At 43.0% G+C, this 20,120-nt stretch overlaps 1 protein-coding gene and 1 pseudogene across 1 annotated transcript in view; one reads left to right on the top strand and one right to left on the bottom strand.

The window, feature by feature from the left end:
* Nucleotides 1-20,120, top strand: part of PDSS2 (decaprenyl diphosphate synthase subunit 2) — a 299,355-nt gene that overhangs the window by 215,016 nt on the left and 64,219 nt on the right. The gene's annotated exons all lie outside the window — the stretch shown is intronic.
* On the bottom strand, nt 10,774-11,076 carry LOC112623570 (annotated as a pseudogene).

The following is a 20,120-nucleotide window of genomic DNA, read 5'->3' as shown; positions in this document are numbered from 1 at the left end:
ACTGCCCAAGCTGGTCTTGAACTCCTGGCTTCAAGCTACACTCCCTCCTCAACCTCCCAAAGTGCTGGGATTACAGATGTGAGCCACCATGCTCAGCTGGAAAATTGCATTTTACATGGTCAAGAGTTCACCAATTAAGCTGTTTTATATATTATACTCATGTTACTTACTGTACTCACTAAATATTTTACGTTTTACAAAATTGACTTTGGATTCACAAACCTATATATCTAAAATCTAATTGTCTTATCATTTTAACTTACCTTCCAATTAGAAAAGTAGGCCGGACACGGTGACTCACGCCTGTAATTCCAGCACTTTGGGAGGCTGAGGCGGGCAGATCACTTGAGATCAGGAGTTCGAGACTAGCCTGGCCAACGTGGTGAAACCCTGTCTCTACTAAAAATACAAAAATTAGCTGGGCGTAGTGGCACACACCTGTAATCCCAGTTACTTGGGAGGCTGAGGCAGGTGAATCGCTTGAACCTGGGAGGCGGAGCTTGCAGTGAGCTGAAATCGCACCACTGCACTCCAGCCTGGGCAACAGAGTGAGACTCTGTCTCAAAACAAAAAAAAAAAAGGTAGAGTACATGTTTATTAAATAATAATTGAAAACAGAAAAAGGTCAAGAGAAAAATAAAAATTATTTTATAAAACCATCCCCCAGAAATGAATCATGATTATGTTTTAGTATATTTCTTTCTAGATTTTATTCTGTATTGAGTTGTTTTGAGTTGTTACTGCATATAACACTTTGCATATTAATTTACTTCCCAGCATAATCATTTTTGTCATTAAAAGTCTTCAAAAATATAATTTTAATGATTGTTTAATATTTCTTCACATTGTTATACTGTAATTTACTGAACCATTTCACATTTTGGGGGCATTTACTTTGTTTCCAATTTTTCGTTTGTTTTTTGGTTTTTGGTTTTTTTTGAGATGGAGTCTCTCTCTGTCACCCAGGCTGGAGTGCAGTGGTACGATCTCGGCTCACTGCAACCTCTGCCACCTGGGTTCAAGAGATTCTCCTGCCTCAGGCTCCCGAGTAGCTGGGATTACAGGTGTGTACCACCATGTCCGGCTACTTTTTGTATTTTTAGTGGAGACGGGGTTTCACCATGTTGGCCAGGCTGGTCTCAAACCTCTAACCTCAAATGATCCTCCCACCTTAGCCTCCCAAGTGCTGGGATTCAGGCATGAGCCACAGTGCCTGGCCTGTTTCCAATTTTCTTTACTAAATTAAACAATATTGTGATAACATCTTAGTGTATAATAGCTTTGCTCAATTTCATACTATTTGCTAAAAAAAAAAAATTCCTGAAAGTGAGATTCTTGAATCAAGAAGAGTATTTTCAGTACACCTCTGTGCAGAAAAGAATTACTGTCCTGAGAAAAACCTGATTATAAGGTTGATCTTTGGCTAGCATTGGAGAAGTTGAATTTTAGGAGTGTTCCTACCATCCTCCAAATGATACCACAGTGCCTTAACTGTTTGCAGACAATATAGTTTGTACTGAATACCTGCTTTCCTTCTAGGAGTCGAATTTTGCTACATGCTAGGCAGAAAATGCGTACATGACCAGCCCTAATAAAAACCCTCACCACTAAGTCAGTCTCCAGTAAATCTCCATGGTAGACAATATTTCATACATGTTATCACAGCTCATTCTTGGAGGAATTAAGCACACTCGAGTCCACTGAGAGGGAATTCTTGGAAGTTTACACGTGGTTTCTTCCAGACTTCACCCTATGGGGCTTTCTCTTTTTAGTGGTTTTGCTTTGTATCCTTTCACTGTAAAAAAGTCATTACGATGAATTTGACTATATGCTGAATAACATCTGTCATCCTAACAAATCATCAAACCTAGGGGTGGTTTGGAGATCCCAAACACACTCATTTTCTGATTCTTTATTGTTTATTTTCCACCCACTCCTGATCCTTCCTGGGGAATTTAATCAAGGTCCTCTGCAAAGGCAGTGTCTCTGACTAATGTTGGTGTTGAGATGGGGAACAAGACACCTCTTTCCTGTCTCCAGAGGTTCAGCTCTTATTGGCTTGGCCTCATTCGCAGGAAAGTGAGAGGGTTTTAAAAGAGAATCCAGTTCTCTTGGGAAATAACTGGTTTTAACAAGTGACTTGAGTTGCAAAGATCCAGTCTATTTTTTTCAAGCACAGATTATATTAATACTTTCAGTATCAGTCAGTGGATTTTAATGATGAATATTATTATGTTTTTGTGGAGCAAGATAACTTCTGTCCTTCTGTCCATTTCTTTTCTTTTCTTTTCTTTTTTTCCTGAGAGATGGAGTCTATCTCTGTAGCCCAGGCTGGAGTGCAGTGGTGCGATCTTGACTCACTGCAACCACCGCCTCCCGGCTTCAAGCGATTCACCTGCCTCAGCTTCCCAAGTAGCTGGGACTACAGGCATGCACCACAACACCTTGTTTTTTGTTTTTTGGTTTTTTTTTAGAGGTGGGGTTATAGCGTATGTTGGCCAGGCTGGTCTCAAACTCCTGCCCTCAGGTGACCTGCCCGCCTCAACCTCCTGAAGTGCTGGGATTAAGGTGTAAGCCACTGTGCCTGGCCCATTTGTTTTTCTTTATGCTTGTCTTCCTTTCGCTCTCAGGCAGCTTTCAAGTAAAATATAAAAATAAGAGGCCAGGGCCGGGTGCGGTGGCTCATGCCTGTAATCCCAGCACTTTGGGAGGCTGAGGCAGGAGGATCACCTGAGGTCAGGAGTTCGAAACCATCCTGGCCAACATGGTGAAACCTCATCTCTACTAAAAATACAAAATTAGCTGGGTGTGGTGGCGGGTGCCTGTAATCCCAGTTACCTGGAAGGCTGAGGCAGGAGAATCGCTTGTACCTGGGAGACGTAGGTTGCAGTGAGCCAAGATCACGCCATTGTACTCCAGTCTGGGCAACAAAAGCAAAACTCTGTCTCATAAATAAATAAAAGAGGCCAGGAGTGGTGGCTGATATCTGTAATCCTAGCAATTTGGGAGACCAAGGAAGGGCAATCACTTGAGCCAAGGAGTTTGAGACCAGCTTACGCAACATGGCAAGAACCCATCTCTACAAAAATTAAAACATTAACCAGACATAGTGGTATGCCTGTAGTCCCAACTACTTGGGAGGCTGAGACAGAAGGATTGCTTAAGCCCAGGAGGTTGAGGCTGCAGTGAGCCATGTATATGCCACTACATTTCGGCCTGGGTAACAGAACAAGACCCTGTCTCAAAAAAAAAAAAAAAAAAAAGATAATTCAGTCCACTAGGAAGTTAAGGATTGTCTTCTACCTGCAAAGCCCTGTGCTGCCATCTAAAATACAGTAAAAAGAGCCAAATGAGTTTTTCCCATTAAGAAAAATAGCAGGAGGATAATGTGTACAAGAAGCCACATCTGGATGGGGAATCAGAAAAGACATTTTTAAAAATGTTATATTTGAGATGGACATTAAAGATTGAGAAGATGTCTATAGATGGAGATATATATGGCATTCCAGGTAGAGGAAATAACATGGTGAATGGAAAGAAAGCATATTTGAGACCAGGGCTTCCTTCACATAGGAGTAAAGGAATACTGAAAAGTAATATTCCAAAAGTAGGTGTTTATAACACATGGTAGAAGATCTGTAATGCCAGAATGTATTATTTTCCTTTTTTCCTTCTTCCTAAAAGATTTCTTTTAACCTTGCTTGTAAGACAGGTCTGATAGTAATGAACCTTTTTTTTTTTTTTTTTTTTTTTTTGAGACAGAGTCTCTCCCTGTTGCCCAGGCTGGAGTGCAATGGCACAGTCTCGGCTTGCTGCAACCTCCTTCTCCTGGGTTCAAACAATTCTCCTGCCTCAGCCTCCCGAGTAGCTGGGATTTCAGGTGTCAGCCACTGCGTCCAGCCACTAATGAACTCTTTTAGCTTTTGTGTGCCTGAAATATATGTTCACTGGATATAGATTTCTAGGTTGACAATTTAGTTTTCCTTCAGTATTTTTAAAGATGTTGCTCCATTGTCTTCTTGCTTTTATTATTTTCAACAGGAAAGCCACTGCCGTCTTTATCTTTGTTCCTGTAGTCATAAATAGATCATCACGACTTTCATGTTCTTTTTTTCATATTTCTTTTGCCTGGGATTCATTGGGCTTCTTGGTTCTGTGCGTTTGTAGTTTTCGTAAAACTTGGGGAAAAAGTTATTATTTCTTCAATTTTTTTTCTGGCTTTCCTTTTCTCCCCTTTTATAGGGACCTCAGTTACATAGTAGGCTGCTTTAACTTGTCCCAAGTCACTGTTTCTTCTTCTTTTTTAGTATTTGTGTTCCATTTTGGATAATTTCAGTTGGTGTGCATTCAGGCAGACCAGTTTACATGTTCTGTGTTTCTACTTAATATGCTCAGTGTTTCTTCTAGCTCCTTGGCCATATGGAATATAGTTATGAAAACTGTTTTAATATCCCTGTCTACTAATTATATCATCTGTGTCATTTCCTGGGTTGGTTTCAGCTGAATGGTTTTTTTTCCTCATTATGGGTTGTATTTCCCTATTTTTTTGCAACTTGGTTATTTTTGGGTGGGTGCCAGACATTGTGAAATTTATTTTGTTGGATACTAGATAGTTTTGTATCACTATAAATATTCTTGAACTTTCTTCTTGAATGTAGTTAAGTTACTGACAACAGTTTGATTCTTTCAGGTGTTACTTTTAAGCTTTATTAGGCAGGACTGGAATAGCATTTAGTCTAAGGCTAATTTTTTTCACTATTAAAGCAAGACCTTTCTGAGCTGATGCCCTGTGAATTTTGAGTTTTTTTACTCTGACTTGTGGAATAGGAATTATTCCCAGCCCTGTGTGATCTCTGGGGATTGTTTCTGCTGTTCCTTCTGGGTGATTCTTTCTCCAGACTTTAGTAGTTTCTTTGTACCGATGCATTGGTAATACTTGGCTGAAGACTTTAGGGAGGATCTGTGTTTACCTTCAGAGCTCTCTCTGCAGCTCTCTCTTCTTGTGTACTCTGCCCTATGAACCCTAGCCCCTAATTAACCCCTTCGGCTTCTCTAGACATCCAGGTTCACCTTTTCAACTCAAAGGTACTGTTAGTTTCCTCTGCATCCTGGCATTCTCTCCAGGCAGAAGCTGGAACAATTATGAAACTCATCTCATTTATTTGCCATTTCTCAGGTGTCACTGTCTTTTGTTGCCTGATTTCAAATGGCTTATAACTTTTGTTTCATATATTTTCTTCAGTTTTTAGCTCTTTCAAGCAAGAAAGAAAACCTCATCCCTTTTGCTCCATCTTGGCTGGAAGTGTTAATTTTCAGGACTTTAAAAAATTTATGTTATAATGACTTTTATAAAAATAAGGCGAGGCACAGTGGCTCACGCCTGTAATCCCAGCACCTTGGGAGGCCGAGGCGGGTGGATCACAAGGTCAGGAGATCGAGACCATCCTGGCTAACATGGTGAAACCCCGTCTGTACTAAAAATACAAAAAAAAATTAGCTGGGCATGGTGGCGAGTGCCAGTAGTCCCAGCTACTTGGGAGGCTGAGGCAGGGGAATGGTGTGAACCTGGGAGGCAGAGCTTGCAGTGAGCTGAGATCGCACCACTGCACTCCAGCCTGGGTGATAGAGCGAGACTCCGTCTCAAAAAAATAAAATAAATAACAAATATAGCATTTCCCTCCTATAAATTTTATGGTGCTATTGCATTGCTGGTACCCTAAGTGCATGTTTAGTGTGTCTGTTGGGTACACTGGCCATGGGAATAAGAAATCAAAAATGACACCAATGTTTTGCATCTAATTGACCAGAAAACTTTATTATATAGTTGCCAGCCAAAGATTGGTTTTAGAGAGAAGCAGATAAGTTTAGTTGAGGTCAAATTAATGTTGAGGTGCTGGCAGAATCTCCAGATGAAAGAGTAAAGAGCTCCAGAAAGGTGATTTGGGAATTCATCTTTGTAGACTGATAGGCAAATATTTTTAGGTAAACAAACAAAAAAAATCTAGTAAGATAAAAACAGAGCCGGGCCTGGTGGCTTATGCCTGTAATCCCAGCACTTTGGGAGGCGGAGGCGGGTGGGTCACCTAAGGTCAGGAGTTAGAGACCAGCCTGGCCAACATGATGAAACACCGTCTCTACTAAAAATACAAAATTAGCTGGGCATGGTAGCACACGCCTATAGTCCCAGCTACCCGAGAGGCTGAGGCAGGAGAATCGCTGGAACCCAGGAGGCAGAGGTTGCAGTGAGCTGAGATGGTGCCATTGCACTCCAGCCTGGGCAACAAAGTGAGACTCCATCTCAAAAAGAAAAAAAAAAGTTAAAAAAAAATAAAAGCCGGGCGCGGTGGCTCAAGCCTGTAATCCCAGCACTTTGGGAGGCTGAGGCGGGTGGATCACGAGGTCAGGAGATCGAGACCATCCTGGCTAACATGGTGAAACCCCGTCTCTACTAAAAATACAAAAAACTAGCCGGGCGTGGTGGCGGGCGCCTGTAGTCCCAGCTACTCGGAGGCTGAGGCAGGAGAATGGCGTGAACCCGGGAGGCGGAGCTTGCGGTGAGCCGAGGTCGCGCCACTGCACTCCAGCCTGGGTGACACAGCGCGAGACTCCGTCTCAAAAAAAATAAATAAATAAATAAATAAAATTTAAAAAAAAATAAATAAATAAATAAATAAAAAATAGAATGGAGAATTGAAGAATATGGAAATGAAGTTGGAGTGATTATCTACCAGGCTTTACTATAATTGGACTTTGAATTTGACACTATTTCTTCCCAAGTAACACCAAAAGAAAAAATATATTATGTTCTGAGTTTTTCATTGTTTAATTACTAATGCTACAGATACTTATTTTTATTTTTATGTTTTTTAGAGACAGAATCTCCCTATGTTGTCCAGGCTGGTCTTGAACTCCTAGCCTCAAGCAATCCTCTTATTTCAACCTCCCAAGTAGCTGGGACTACAGGCGTGTGCCACCACGCTAGGCTCTGGAAATTCTAGATTAATTGTTTCTCATTGGAGTCTTTATATTTTTTTTTCTTACATTTATGTTTATTAATTTAGAGACAGGGTCTCACTCTGTCACCCAGGCCAGAGTGCAGTGATGCAATCACAGCTCACTGCAGCCTCAAACTCCTGGGCTGTAGGGATCCTCCCACCTCAGTCTCCCAAGAAGCCAGGACTACAATTGTATACCACCACACCTGCCTAATTTTTTAATTTTTTTGTAAAGGCAGGGTCTCCCTTTGTTGCTCAGGCTGGTCTGGAACTCCTGGCCTCAAGTGATCCTCCCACCTCAGCCTCCCAAAGCACTGAGATTACAGGTGTGAGACACCACTCCTGGCCTCTCACTGGATTCTAATTAAATTGTTTGTTATCATGAATCCTATAGTACCCATAGAGCTATATTAGGCAGTTTTGGTAAAGTGTGTATTAGTGATCTTGTATTGAATTTCTGCTGTGTGAAGAGTAGCATATTGAGTACTACTGGAACATTCTAAACAATGCAATAAAGAACACAGACCAACCCTCAAGGATCTGGTGGTGCTTACAGGTCAGAGGAAATACATGCACATTAAGCCACAGGAGATCAATTTTCCCATAAGACCACATGTAAAATTGTAAGGAAGAGACTATATATGTAAGAGAAAGTGCAGCATTAAGAATTCAAAATGTTTCAGAGGGAGCTTCTTGGAAGATGTAATTTTAAAGCTGAGTCCTTATAAGATACAGTAGAAATGAATCAATAGAAACTATTGGACCAAGCACAGTGGCTCACACCTGTAATCCCAGCACTTTAGGAGGCCAAGGCAGGAAGATTGCTTGAGCCCAGGAGTTTGAGACCAGTCTGGGCAACATGTTGAGACTCTGTCTGTACAAAAAAAATTTTTAATTAGCTAGATATGGTGGTACATGCCTGTGGCTCCTTGGGAGGCTGAGCCCAGGGGGTCGACGCTGCAGTGAATAGAGACCGCGCCACTGCACTCCAGCCTGGGTGACAGAGCAAGACCCTGTCTCAACAAAAAAGAAGAAGAAAGAAAGAAACTATTGAAGTTTTTTGGGATCAAGAAATTGTCATTCAGCATTAGCTGGGAAGTCAGATTTGTTTATTTATTCATTTAGTGTGTCTTTTGAGCATCTGCTGTGTGGCAGGCACTGGAAATACAAGTGCTCAGTGAATAAGACATCTTTGCCCCCATGGAGCTCACATCTCAGAGGAGAGGCCAACTGTAAATAAGAAATCACCTGAAGAGATGAACAAGAGAAATAACTGGAAGCAGTAACTGTATAGGAGATAACTCAACAAGGAGAAATGATAGTGAAGGATTGAAGGACTTACTTTAGATTTGATGTTCATGGAAGGCCTGTTTTAGGAAATAACATTTAAGTTGAGATCTGAATGACAAAAAGCAGCCAACTATGTTGGTGGAAAAAAACATTCCAGGAAGAGGAAGCAACTCCTACAAAGGTCTGAGGAAGGAATTGCCTTAATCTGTCCAAGGAGTAGAAAGAAGGCCCACCCAGGTGGAGCATGGTGGATGAATAGAAGAGTTTCTGGGGAGGCGGAGGTGGGAGAATCACTTGAGCCAGGAGTTCGAGGCTGCAACAGTTCAATTTCAGAGGGGCAGACAGGTGTTATTAAAATGTATGTAATATAAACCTAAAGGTGCTTTGGACACAGGTTCAGCTACATCTAAGGAAAGAAACCTATCATTCTGTTTTAGCTATTACTCTGTTGTAGTTATTACTCTAGGACTGCTCATTCAACAAATGTTGAGTACCTATTATGTGCTAGCAGCTGTGCTAGACAAATCAGGTACGTGGGTCTTGAGGGCTGAGGTAGAGACAAAGGTACAATAGGAGCTAGAACTGGGGCTTTACTAGGGAAGGGTGATAATTTTTTTTTTTTTTTTTTTTTGAGACAGAGTTTCGCTCTTGTTGCCCAGGCTGCAGTGCAATGGCACAATCTCGGCACACTGCAACCTCCGCCTCCCGGGTTCAAGCAATTCTCATGCCTCAGCCTCCTGAATAGCTGCGATTACAGGAACTCACCACCACGCCCAGCTAATTTTTGTGTTTTTAGTAGAGATGGGGTTTGACCATGTTGGTCAGGCTGGTCTCTAACTCCTGACCTCAGTGGATCCACCCGCCTCAGCCTCCCAAAGTGCCAGGATTACAGGCATGAGCCACTGCGACCAGCCAGGTGATAATTTTTAAAGGGAGAAATAAGTCAGTGGATAGATCTTGAACATTTTTATTGAGGAATTTGGATTTAAAATAGTAAGCAGTAGCAAATAACCATAGGGTCTTATACAGTAAGATCTTTGATAAAGATTATTGTAGAAACTGTGAATAGGATAAATTGGAAGCCAAAGAAATTAGAAGCAGAGAGACCAGCTGGAGGAGCGTTGAAATAAAAACAGGTGTGAAGCAACAGACAAGATTCTTGGCAGTGGAAACAAGTATAGGGCCAGGGCCCAGGAGTTCAGCAGGTATCCTACCTTTCAATTTATTAAGTGATTTACAATTGATGTCTCCTGTTTTATTACTCTCTTACTGTGTATTTTGTGGAACTGAGTCAACATCTAGCGTCTTTTAAACTGTTCTTTGCATATCACAGTCTTTTATTTTGATGCTAAGCCCCTCCAAAACAGCATTTGCACATGAAACTTACTGCATTGCACAAAAATATGGTTTAAAAAGTAATTGACAATAATTAGGAGTATAGGGTATTTGTACAGGTTCATTTCTGTCTCTTTGCAGAAAATAGCATTTCTAGTCTGTCATGAGAGGCCCCAAGCTGAAACAGCCCAGTTTAGCCATTCCTGAATTCTTTAAAAAATTCTTTTTACTTTAAATAGAGATGGGGTCCTACCATCTTGCCCAGGCTGGTCTCAAACTCCTGGGTTCAAGGGATCTTCGTGCCTCGGCCTCCCAACGTGCTAGGATTACAGGCATGAGCCACTGTGCCCTACCTCCTGAATTCTTAACCTACAGAAATTGTGAGAAGATAAATGTTTACTCTTACTTTAAACCGCTAAATTTGGGGAGATTTTTTTCGCAGCAGTAGATAACTTATGTACACATTCGTGCCCTTTGCCATGTCACTGTAATGTCCTCCCACTATGGGCAGGGGGTACTTACCTGTCCTTTAACTCTGGGCCCAATTGCTTTGACCAGTAAGAGGCTCTCTCAGGCCTGTGTCGTCACCATGAGAGAAACGTGCCCTGGCTAGTCTGCTGGTCCAGGAGGAGTGAGACACACTTGGAGCAGAGCCTCTGCAGCCAACCTGGAGATGTGCAGTGAGAGGCAGAGCTACCAGTCTAGATTAGCTGAATCCCAGCTGATCCAAAGACACTGAGCAATAACAAATGACTGTTGTTTGAAGCCCTGAGTTTTGGGGCACCTTTACCAATAGTAAACTGGAGTCAGATGGATTAAGAGATTTGTGGGGAACTGGTGGTCTAGGCCAAGCGTGAGATTAGGGAGCTGGTTTGAAGAGTTTAACTGGAGGCTTCTAACCTGAGGACCTAAGCCCTACCCTCCAGGGCTAGGAACCATTTAGTAACTGGAATGTCAATCCTTCCCAGGCTGGGGAGGGCAAAGGTTTGGTACTTGGAGTTTCAGGAAAGCCATGTCAAGGGCTGTTCATGAAGCACCTACAGGGGCTTTTTTTCCCCCCCCCTTCAGTTTTGTAGTTTGTGGTGATTTAATTTGCAGGATCACCACAAAGTCATTGCAAAATCTTTACTCCTTCTTTTTGCCAGCACCAACTTCAACCTTTGCAGTCTCCCTGACTGACTTCATTCTGTTCTTGCTCAGCTTTTTTGTTTCTTGAGGTCTTTTTCTTCTCACACAGGCTATATCTTTCAAGTCCATATCTGGGTTCACATTTCTTTGCATAATCCAGCGAGTCGTAAATCATGCCAGAGCCAGTTTTCTTGCCGCCACCAATGTGAGCTCTGAATCCAAATACAAATATAACATCCAGTGAGATTTTGTACATTTTGGTGAATTTTTCCCAAATTTCTGCCTCAGGTACTGTTGCCCTCCAAGGATAAAGCACATCAATGACCATTTGTATTTCCACTGAAGTAGTCAGTTGGTCATGAACTTCCTGGTCCAGATAGTTACCATATAGTTCCTGATGTTAGTCGATCCTCCAGCAGCCAGAGAGGAGTACAGTGTTCATATGTAGACATTATTGTACATGTATGCATACAGAAGCATGGAATAATAGCAATGGAAGATCAGGGCTTTGAGACTATTGCCATAAAAATGGATGAAGGTGGGCAGGGGAGGTCAACTAGAGAGGGGGAATCAGTGAGTTTGAGTTCAAAGAAGCTAATAGACCCTACCAAAGTAGAAGGGGGTTTATATTGAAAGTTTTATTTTGTAGATTAGAAACAGGAAAAGTGAGGCCGGGCGCAGTCACTCATACCTGTAATCCCAGCACTTTGGGAGGCCAAGGCAGGTGGATCACCTGAAGTCAGGAGTTTGAGACCAGCCTGGCCTACATGGTGAAGCCCCGTCTCTACTAGAAATACAAAAATTAGCCAGGCATGGTGATGCGCTCCTGTAATCCCAGCTACTCTGGAGGCTGAGGCGGGAGAATTGCTTGAACCTCGGAGGTGAGGTTGCAGTGAGCTGAGGTCACGCCATTTCACTCCAGCCTGGGTGACAGAGGAAGACAACGTCTCAAAAAAAAAAAAAAAAAANAAATATTTTTATAAACTCTTCAGAGATAAGGAAATGAGGTTTAGAGAGATTTACTAATTTGATTAGCAGATATTTATTGGGCACTTGCTCTGTGCCAGAGTGTATGCTAGATTCTGGGATGTAGCAGGTTCCTGTCTTCATGGTGCTTATGTATTTATTTATTTATTTGGAGACGGAGTTTTGCTCTTGTTGCCCAGGCTTGAGTGTAATGGTGCGATCTCAGCTCACTACAACCCCTGCCTTCCGGATTCTCCTGCCTCAGCCTCCTAAGTAGCTGGGATAACAGGCATGCGCTACCACGCCCGTCTAATTTTGTATTTTTAGTAGAGATGGAGTTTCTCCATGTTGGTCAGGCTGGGCTTGAACTCCCGACCTCAGGTGATCTGCCCGCCTCGGTCTCCCAAAGTGCTGGGATTACAGGCGTGAGCCACTGTGCCCGGCCATGGTGCTTATTAAGAGATGGACTAATTAAACTTATAACTACTTAACTGACTATGATAAATGCTGCAAATGGAAGATTCAGGATACTATATGACTATAGCAGCAGAATCCAAGCAAGTCTGAGCAGTCACGAAAGTTTTCTTGAGGACACTGCATGACTACTAAGATTTAAAGAGTAAGTGGGGCCGGGCGCGGTGGCTCAAGCCTGTAATCCCAGCACTTTGGGAGGCCGAGGCGGGCGGATCACGAGGTCAGGAGATCGAGACCATCCTGGCTAACATGGTGAAACCCCGTCTCTACTAAAAATACAAAAAACTAGCCGGGCGTGGTGGCGGGCGCCTGTAGTCCCAGCTACTCGGAGGCTGAGGCAGGAGAATGGCCTGAACCTGGGAGGCGGAGCTTGCAGTGAGCCGAGATCGCGCCACTGCACTCCAGCCTGGGTGACACAGCGCGAGACTCCGTCTCAAAAAAAAAAAAAAAAAAAAAAAGATACTCTGAGGTATATTTCATTGGTCAATTTACTCACAACCTGTCCCTCACATTGTACCCAAGGCATGTATTAATGAGCTAATAAAACATGTCATGTCATGTTTTATTGTTTGCTGGGCATCTGTTCCAGCTGCTATCACTCACAAATACTTTGAAGATGCTAGTGTTGATAATAAACACCTTTAATTTTATTGGCATCCTTTTTTATAAAGTAACCACAGTCATAAATCGTTTGATGCAAATAAAAATATTGAATTTATTCAGATTTAAAGACTATTGAGAGGAGTTTGTTTGTTTGTTTTATTTACTTATGTATTTATTTTGAGACAGAGTCTCCCTGTGTTGCCCAGGCTGGAGTGCAGTGGTGCGATCTCCACTCACTGCAACCTCTGCCTCCCAGTCTCAAGCAATTCTCATGCCTCAGCCTCCCGAATAGCCAAGGTTACAGGCATGCACTACCACACCCGGTAATTTTTGTATTTTCAGTAGAGACAAGGTTTCACCATGTTGGCCAGGCTGGTCTTGAACTCCTGACCTCAAGTGATCCACCCACCTCAGCCTCCCACAGTGCTGGGATTACAGGCATGAGCCACCATGCCCCGCCATGAGAGTAGTTTAAAATGGTTGTTTTGGTTATGAAATGTATCAAACATATAATGTATATGGTAGATATCTACAGTGTGAAGGATAAAAGTAAAACAAGGCACCCACAGCCACACTTAAGAAATAGTACTGGTGGCCGGGCACGGTGGCTCACGCCTGTAATCCCAGCACTTTGGGAGGCCAAGGCGGGTGGATCTCAAGGTCAGGAGTTCAAGACCAGCCTGGCCAGCATGGTAAAAGCCTGTCTCTATTAAAAATACAAAAAAGGCCAGGCACAGGGGCTCACACGTGTAATCCCAGCACTTTGGGAGGCCGAGGCGGGTGGATCACGAGATCAGGAGATCGAGACCATCCTGACTAACACAGTGAAATCCTGTCTCTACTAAAAATACAAAAAACTTAGCCAGGCATGGTGGTGGGCGCCTGTAGTCCCAGCTACTCGGGAGGCTGAGGCAGGAGAATGGTGTGAACCCAGGAGGCGGAGCTTGCAGTGAGCCGAGATCGCGCCACTGCACTCCAGCCTGGGCAACAGAGCAAGACTCTGTCTAAAAAAATAATAATAATAAAAATAAAAATACAAAAATTAGCCAGGTGTGGTGGTGCACACCTATAATCCCAGTTACTCAGCAGGCTGAGGCAGGAGAATCACTTGAACCTGGGAGGCAGAGGTTGCAGTGAGCCAACATTGTACCATTGCACTCCAGTCTGGGCAATAGAGTAAGACTCCAACTCAAAAAAGAAAGAAAGAAAGAAAAAAGAAATAGTACTGTCTGGGGCACGGTGGCTCATGCATGTAATCCCAGCACTTTGGGAGGCCATGGCAGGCAGATCACCTGAGGTCAGGAGTTCGAGACCAGCCTGGCTGACATGAAGAAACCCCATCTCTACTAAAAATACAAAAATTAGCCATGTGTGGTGGCAGATGCCTGTAATCCCAGCTAGTCGGGAGGCTAAGGCAGTAGAATCTCTTGAACCCAGAAGGTGAAGGTTGCAGTGAGCTGAGATCATGCCATTGCACTCCAGTCTGGGCAAAAGAGCAAGACTCCCATCTCAAAAAAAAAAAGAAAGAAAAAGAAATAGTACTATAGGCTGGGTACAGTGGCTCATGCCTGTAATCCCAGCACTTTGGGAGACCGAGGTGGGCAGATCACCTGAGGCCAGGAGTTCAAGACCAGCCTGGGCAGCATGGCAAAACCCTGTCTCTACCAAACATACAAAAATTAGCCAGGCATGATGGCTGCACACCTGTAGTCCCAGCTACTTTGGAGGCTGAGGCAGGAGGATCACTTGAGCCCAGGAGTCGGAGGTTGTAATGAGCCAAGATTGTGCCATTGCATGCCAGCCTGGGTGACAGAGCAAGACTCTGTCTCAAAAAAATAAATAAATAAATAGTACTATATATATGTGTATTTTTTAATCCACAAAATGTTTTTATTTAAAGGAGATTTAAAAGTAGCAAATATCCTCTTTTGTATAGTGATGAGTATCCCTGCCTGTCTTGTGGGAGACCAGGGTTTGATTCCCTGATGGAAAGCAATTTTTATTTTTTTTGAGACGGAGTTTCACTCTTGTTGCCCAGGCTGAAGTTCAGTGGCACAATCTCGGCTCACTGCAGCCTCTGCCTCCTGGGTTCAAGAGATTCTCTTGCCTCAGCCTCCCAAGTAGCTGGGATTATAGGCGCTTGCCACCACGCCCAGCTAATTTTTTGTATTTTTAGTAGAGATGGGGTTTCACCATGTTGGCCGGGCTGGTCTCAAACTCCTGGCCTCAGGTGATCCGCCCACCTCGGCCTTCCAAAGTGCTGGGATTACAGGTTTGAGCCGCCGTACCTGGCCTAGCAATTTTTTTTTCATTAAAAAAATAAAAGTAGCAAATGTTTTGTGAAGTGTACATGTTAGAAATCAAATATAGAAGTATTAAATATGCAAAGTGATAAAGTGAAAGTTGATATACATATTGAGAAGGCAGAGAAACTGTTGGTGACTAAGAACGCTTAGTTATGTATAGTGGCCCTTTTGATTAAGTAGACCCTCAAATTTAGAGTGGATCTAGTTGGTGAATGTTTTTGTTTGTTAAATGTCTAAATTGAATTTGTACACCATTTGGAGGCACTCTAGGTTACTTACAACTATCACAGCAAAATATCTTAAAAGGCAGAGTATTTGCCTGAGAGATGAAACATCACTATTAGGCATGTAAAGTGTTTAATAGAATACCATTCCGATCAAAGGACAAGAGTAAGCCATTCAGAAAATGAAACCCAAGCCTTCAATTATCATTTGTCTATAGGCTGGTGAGTCCCAATTTTATCTCCATCCTGGGTCACTGCTGGGCTCTGAAGCTAAATATTTAACTGTTTTCTCAACATCTCCACTTGAAGTTCTCACAGGCATCTCAGACTCAGGACATCTAAGACCACATATATGATCTTTCCCTTCAAAGCCATCCCATTGTTCTTTATTTTCATAAAAAACATCACCATTCATTCAGATTTTCAAGTCAAAAACTTGTGAGTCATCCTTAATACTTCTGCTCCTTACCAGATTCACCTGGTGCCCGCCTTGCTCTTCCGTATCACCACCTTTGCCAGAAACATAACTGGGAGGGAGCAGAGAAGGAATTTCTCTTTGGTGCACTGTCTTTAAAAGTAGACTCTGGGCCCGATGCAGTGGCTCAAGCCTGTAATCCCAGCACTTTGGGAGGCCGAGGCAGGCAGATCACTTGGTCAAGAGTTCAAGACCAGCCTGGCCAACATGGTGAAACCCTGCCTTTACTAAAAATACAAAAATTAGCTGAGTGTGGTGGCACACACCTGTAATCCCAGCTACTCGGGAGGCTGAGGCACGAGAATCACTTGAACCTGGGAGGCGGAGGTTGCAGTGAGACGAGATCGTGCCACTGCACTCCAGCCTGGGCGACAGAGTGAGACTCTGTCTCAAAACAAACAAACAAACAAAAAAACCAGGTGCAGTGGCTTACACCTGTAATCCCAGCACTTTGGGAGGCCAGGGCAGGCAGATCACTTGAGGTCAGGAGTTTGAGACCAGCCTGGCCAACATGATAAAACCCTGTCTGTACCAAAAATATTTAAAACATTAGCCGGTGGTGGTGGGCACCTGTAATCCAAGCAACTTGAGAGGCTGAGGCAGGAGATTCCCTTGAACCCAGGAGACAGAGATTGCAGTGAGCTGAGATCATGCCCCTGGGCAACAAGACGAGACTCTGTCTCAAAAAAAAAAAAAAAAAAAAAAGTAAAGAAATGGTTGGGCTCGGCTGGGCCAGGCGCGGTGGCTCAAGCCTGTAATCCCAGCACTTTGGGAGGCCGAGGCAGGTGGATCATGAGATCAGGAGTTCATGACCAACCTGACCAATAAGGTGAAACCACGTCTCTACTAAAAATACAGAAAAACGTAGCTGGGCATGGTGGCATGCTCCTGTAATCCCAGTTACTCAGGAGAATCACTTGAACCCCAGAGGCGGAGGTTGCAGTGAGCCGAGATTGCACCACTGCATTCCAGCCTGGGGGACAGAGCAAGATTCCATCTCAAAAAAAAAAAAAAGGCTGGAAATTCTTTGACTCTCCTCCTGTTACCTCCCATCCCTCATACTCCTTCTACTTAAACCTTAGTGGACTTGTGAGCCCCTCAACCAATAGAGTCAGTAGAACTGTGTGGCTTCTTAGACTAGGTCGTAAAGGGATCTCTCTGAATGCTCACTACCTTGGAACAGTCCCTCCGTCTGCTCCTTCTTGGAACCCAACCACCATGCGGTGAGGAGCTACACGGAGACACTATGAGTAGGTGCTCTAATCATCAGTCCCAGTGGCCTAGTTGACATGTGAGTGAATAAGCCATCTTATTGGAAGTGGGTTCCTTGGAACTCAGCTGTTCCATCCTTCAGGCAGTGGAATCATCCCCTGCCCTTTGAATTATTCCCAGCTTTTCTGGTCTTCCCAACTGAAGCCCCAGACATCACAGAGCAGAGAGAAGCTGTCTTCAAAGTGCCCCTTTGAAATTCCTGACCCACAGAATCAGTGGGCATAATAAAATGGTTGTTGTGTTATGGCACTATGTTTTGGGTTGGTTTATTATGCAGAAATAGATAACTGGAATATGGGTCTTTTCAACAAAATGTAAGGCAATATGTTAACATGATGGTTGTTAAGACCAGGCTATACTATTCCTCCAAACAGTATAAATATGTTTTCAAAACATCACTGACTGAACCCTAAACTGTATAAAGAAGGTAGGTGTATTAGGTCTGCTTAGACTGCCATAAACAACAGAAATTTATTTTCTCACAGTTCTGGGGGCTAGAAGTAAGTCCAAGATGAAGGTTCCAGCCAATTCAGTTTCTAGTGAGAGCCCTCTTCCTGGCTTGCAAATAGCTGCTTCCTGCTGTGTCCTCACAAGGGAGAGAGGCTGTGAGCAAGCTCTTTGGTGTCTAAAAATAATTAAGGATGCTGGATAAGGACACTAATCCTATTGGATCGCAGGCCTCACCCTTATGACTTCTTCTAAACTTAGTCACTTCTATGCTCCAAAAACAGCCACACTAGGGATTAGGGCTTCAACATATAAATTCTTCAGGGACACATACATTCACATTACAATAGGTAGGAGCACTCCCTCACTCCCCTACCATCAGTGACCCAGGCCACAGCCTGGCTTTACCCCATGCCTGCTCACCCTGGAGTTAGAACCTACCTGCCCTTTTACGCAATCCAAGATACCATCATCTCTTGCCTAAGCTACTCCAAGTAACCTCCTCCTTCACTTCCCTGTATACACTCCTCCCATTCCTTAGTCTGTTCTCCACACTACCAGAAATCTCAAAATGCCAATCTGGTGATGCTTTGTCTCCATTTCTACTCCCAGTGACATCCCATTACTCTTAGAAAAAAAGTCCAAAGCTGGCTAGGAGCCATGGCTCATGCCTGTAATCCCAGCACTTTGGGAAGCCAAGGTGGGTGGATCACTTGATGTTATGAGTTTGAGACCAGCCTGGCCAACATGGTGAAACCCCGTCTCTACTAAAAAAAAAAAAAATTAGCTGGGCATGGTGGTGCATGCCTGTAATCCCAGCTACTTGGGAGGCTGAGGCAAGAGAATCGCTTGAACCTGGAAGGTAGAGGTTGCAGTGAGCTGAGATTGCAACACTGCACTACAGCCTGGACAACAGTGAGACTCCATCTCAAAAAAAAAAAGTCCAAAATCCTGAAAGTGATCCAAAAAACACTTACACAGTCTGACCTCAGTCTGTCCCTCCAACCTCACCTTGTACCATTCTCACCTTCACTCTCTGCGTATCAGCCCTGATATCTGATCCATAGACATCCTTCTCTGTTTGGGCAATCCTTGTAGCCTGGAACACACTTTTCCATCTCCTTCACTATTTACTCCTTATTTATCTTTCCTATGTCAGCTCAAGTGTCATGTCCTCAGGGAAGCTGTCTCCAGAAACCCCAGTCTCAGCCAAGTTCTTTTATTCCATGTGGTCATAGAAGTATGTTCATTTTCCCCCGTCAGAAGTATCTCAGTTTATAATTATATTTCTTTGTGTGGTTATCCAATTGTTTGGCTTCCCCATTAGACAGTAATAACTATGAGAACAATAACTCTCTGGTTTTGCTCACTGGCATGAGTACTTACCTTGCACATAGAAGATACTCAGTCAATCTTTTTTTTTATACTCAGTGAATCTTTAATAAATGAATACATTGAGGAAGAACAAATGGCTAATAAATGAAATGTCTTCCCAAGTTTAAATGAAGTGTCACTTTTTATCTGAAAAGTAAGACAGTAATTCTACTTAATGGCAAGATAGTCTCAAACTTGGCTGGTTAGTATGCAGATCAAAAGAATTTTTCTAGAAAACAATTTGAAAGAATGTTTTAAGAGATTTTTATATATTCAGATCTGTTGACCCCAATAATTCTAATCACAGACTTCATCTATGGTAGTCAGCCACCAAGATCACCCCCAATTAGCCCCACCTCCCTGTACGCCTTGTGCAAACCCTTCCTACATTGTACTAGAGTTGATCTGTGTGACCAATAATATAGAGTAGAAGCAATGGTATGTTACTTCCAAGATTAGATTATAAAATATAGTGAAGAAGGCCAGGTACGGTGGCTCACACTTGTAATCCCAGCACTTTGGGAAGCCGAGGCGGGCAGATCACAAGGTCAGGAGTTCAAGACCAGCCTGACCAACATGGTGATACAAAAATTAGCCGGGTGTGGTGGCGCACACCTGTAATCCCAGCTGTTCAGGAGGCTGAGGCAGGAGAATTGCTTGAACCTGGGAGGCAGAGGTTGCGGCGAGCCCAAGATCACACCACTGCACTCCAGCCTGGGTAACAGAGCAACATTCTGTCTCAAAAAAAAATATATATATATATATATATTATATATATATATTTATATATAATATATTTTTATATATTAAATATAATATTTATATATAAATATAAATATATTTATATATATATATAAAATATATATATATATAAAAGAAGAAAACTTCCTTCTTTCTTCCTCTTTGGGTGTGTTCTTATTCTCTTGGATCACTTGCTCTAGGGAAGCCAGCTGCCATGGCAAGTGAGTGGCCTGTGTGGCAAGAACTAAAGCCTACTGCCGACAAGCATTTGAGCTTGGAGCAGATTCTTCGACCCCTTCATATGACTGTAGCCCTAGCCAACAGCATGACTGCAACCTCACAAGAAACCATGAGCCAGAACCAGCCAGCTGAGCCATTCCTGGATTCCTGACCCTCAGAAACTGTGAAATAATAAATGTCAGTTGTTTTAAGATGCTAATTTGTTTCGCAGCAATAGATAACTAATATACCATCCTAAGGAAATACTTAC

Source organism: Theropithecus gelada, chromosome 4 (assembly GCF_003255815.1).
Source record: "Theropithecus gelada isolate Dixy chromosome 4, Tgel_1.0, whole genome shotgun sequence".
Taxonomy (NCBI): Eukaryota; Metazoa; Chordata; class Mammalia; order Primates; family Cercopithecidae; genus Theropithecus; species Theropithecus gelada.
The sequence above is the reverse complement of the archived record's forward strand: the minus strand, read 5'-3'. Positions and strand labels throughout refer to the sequence as shown.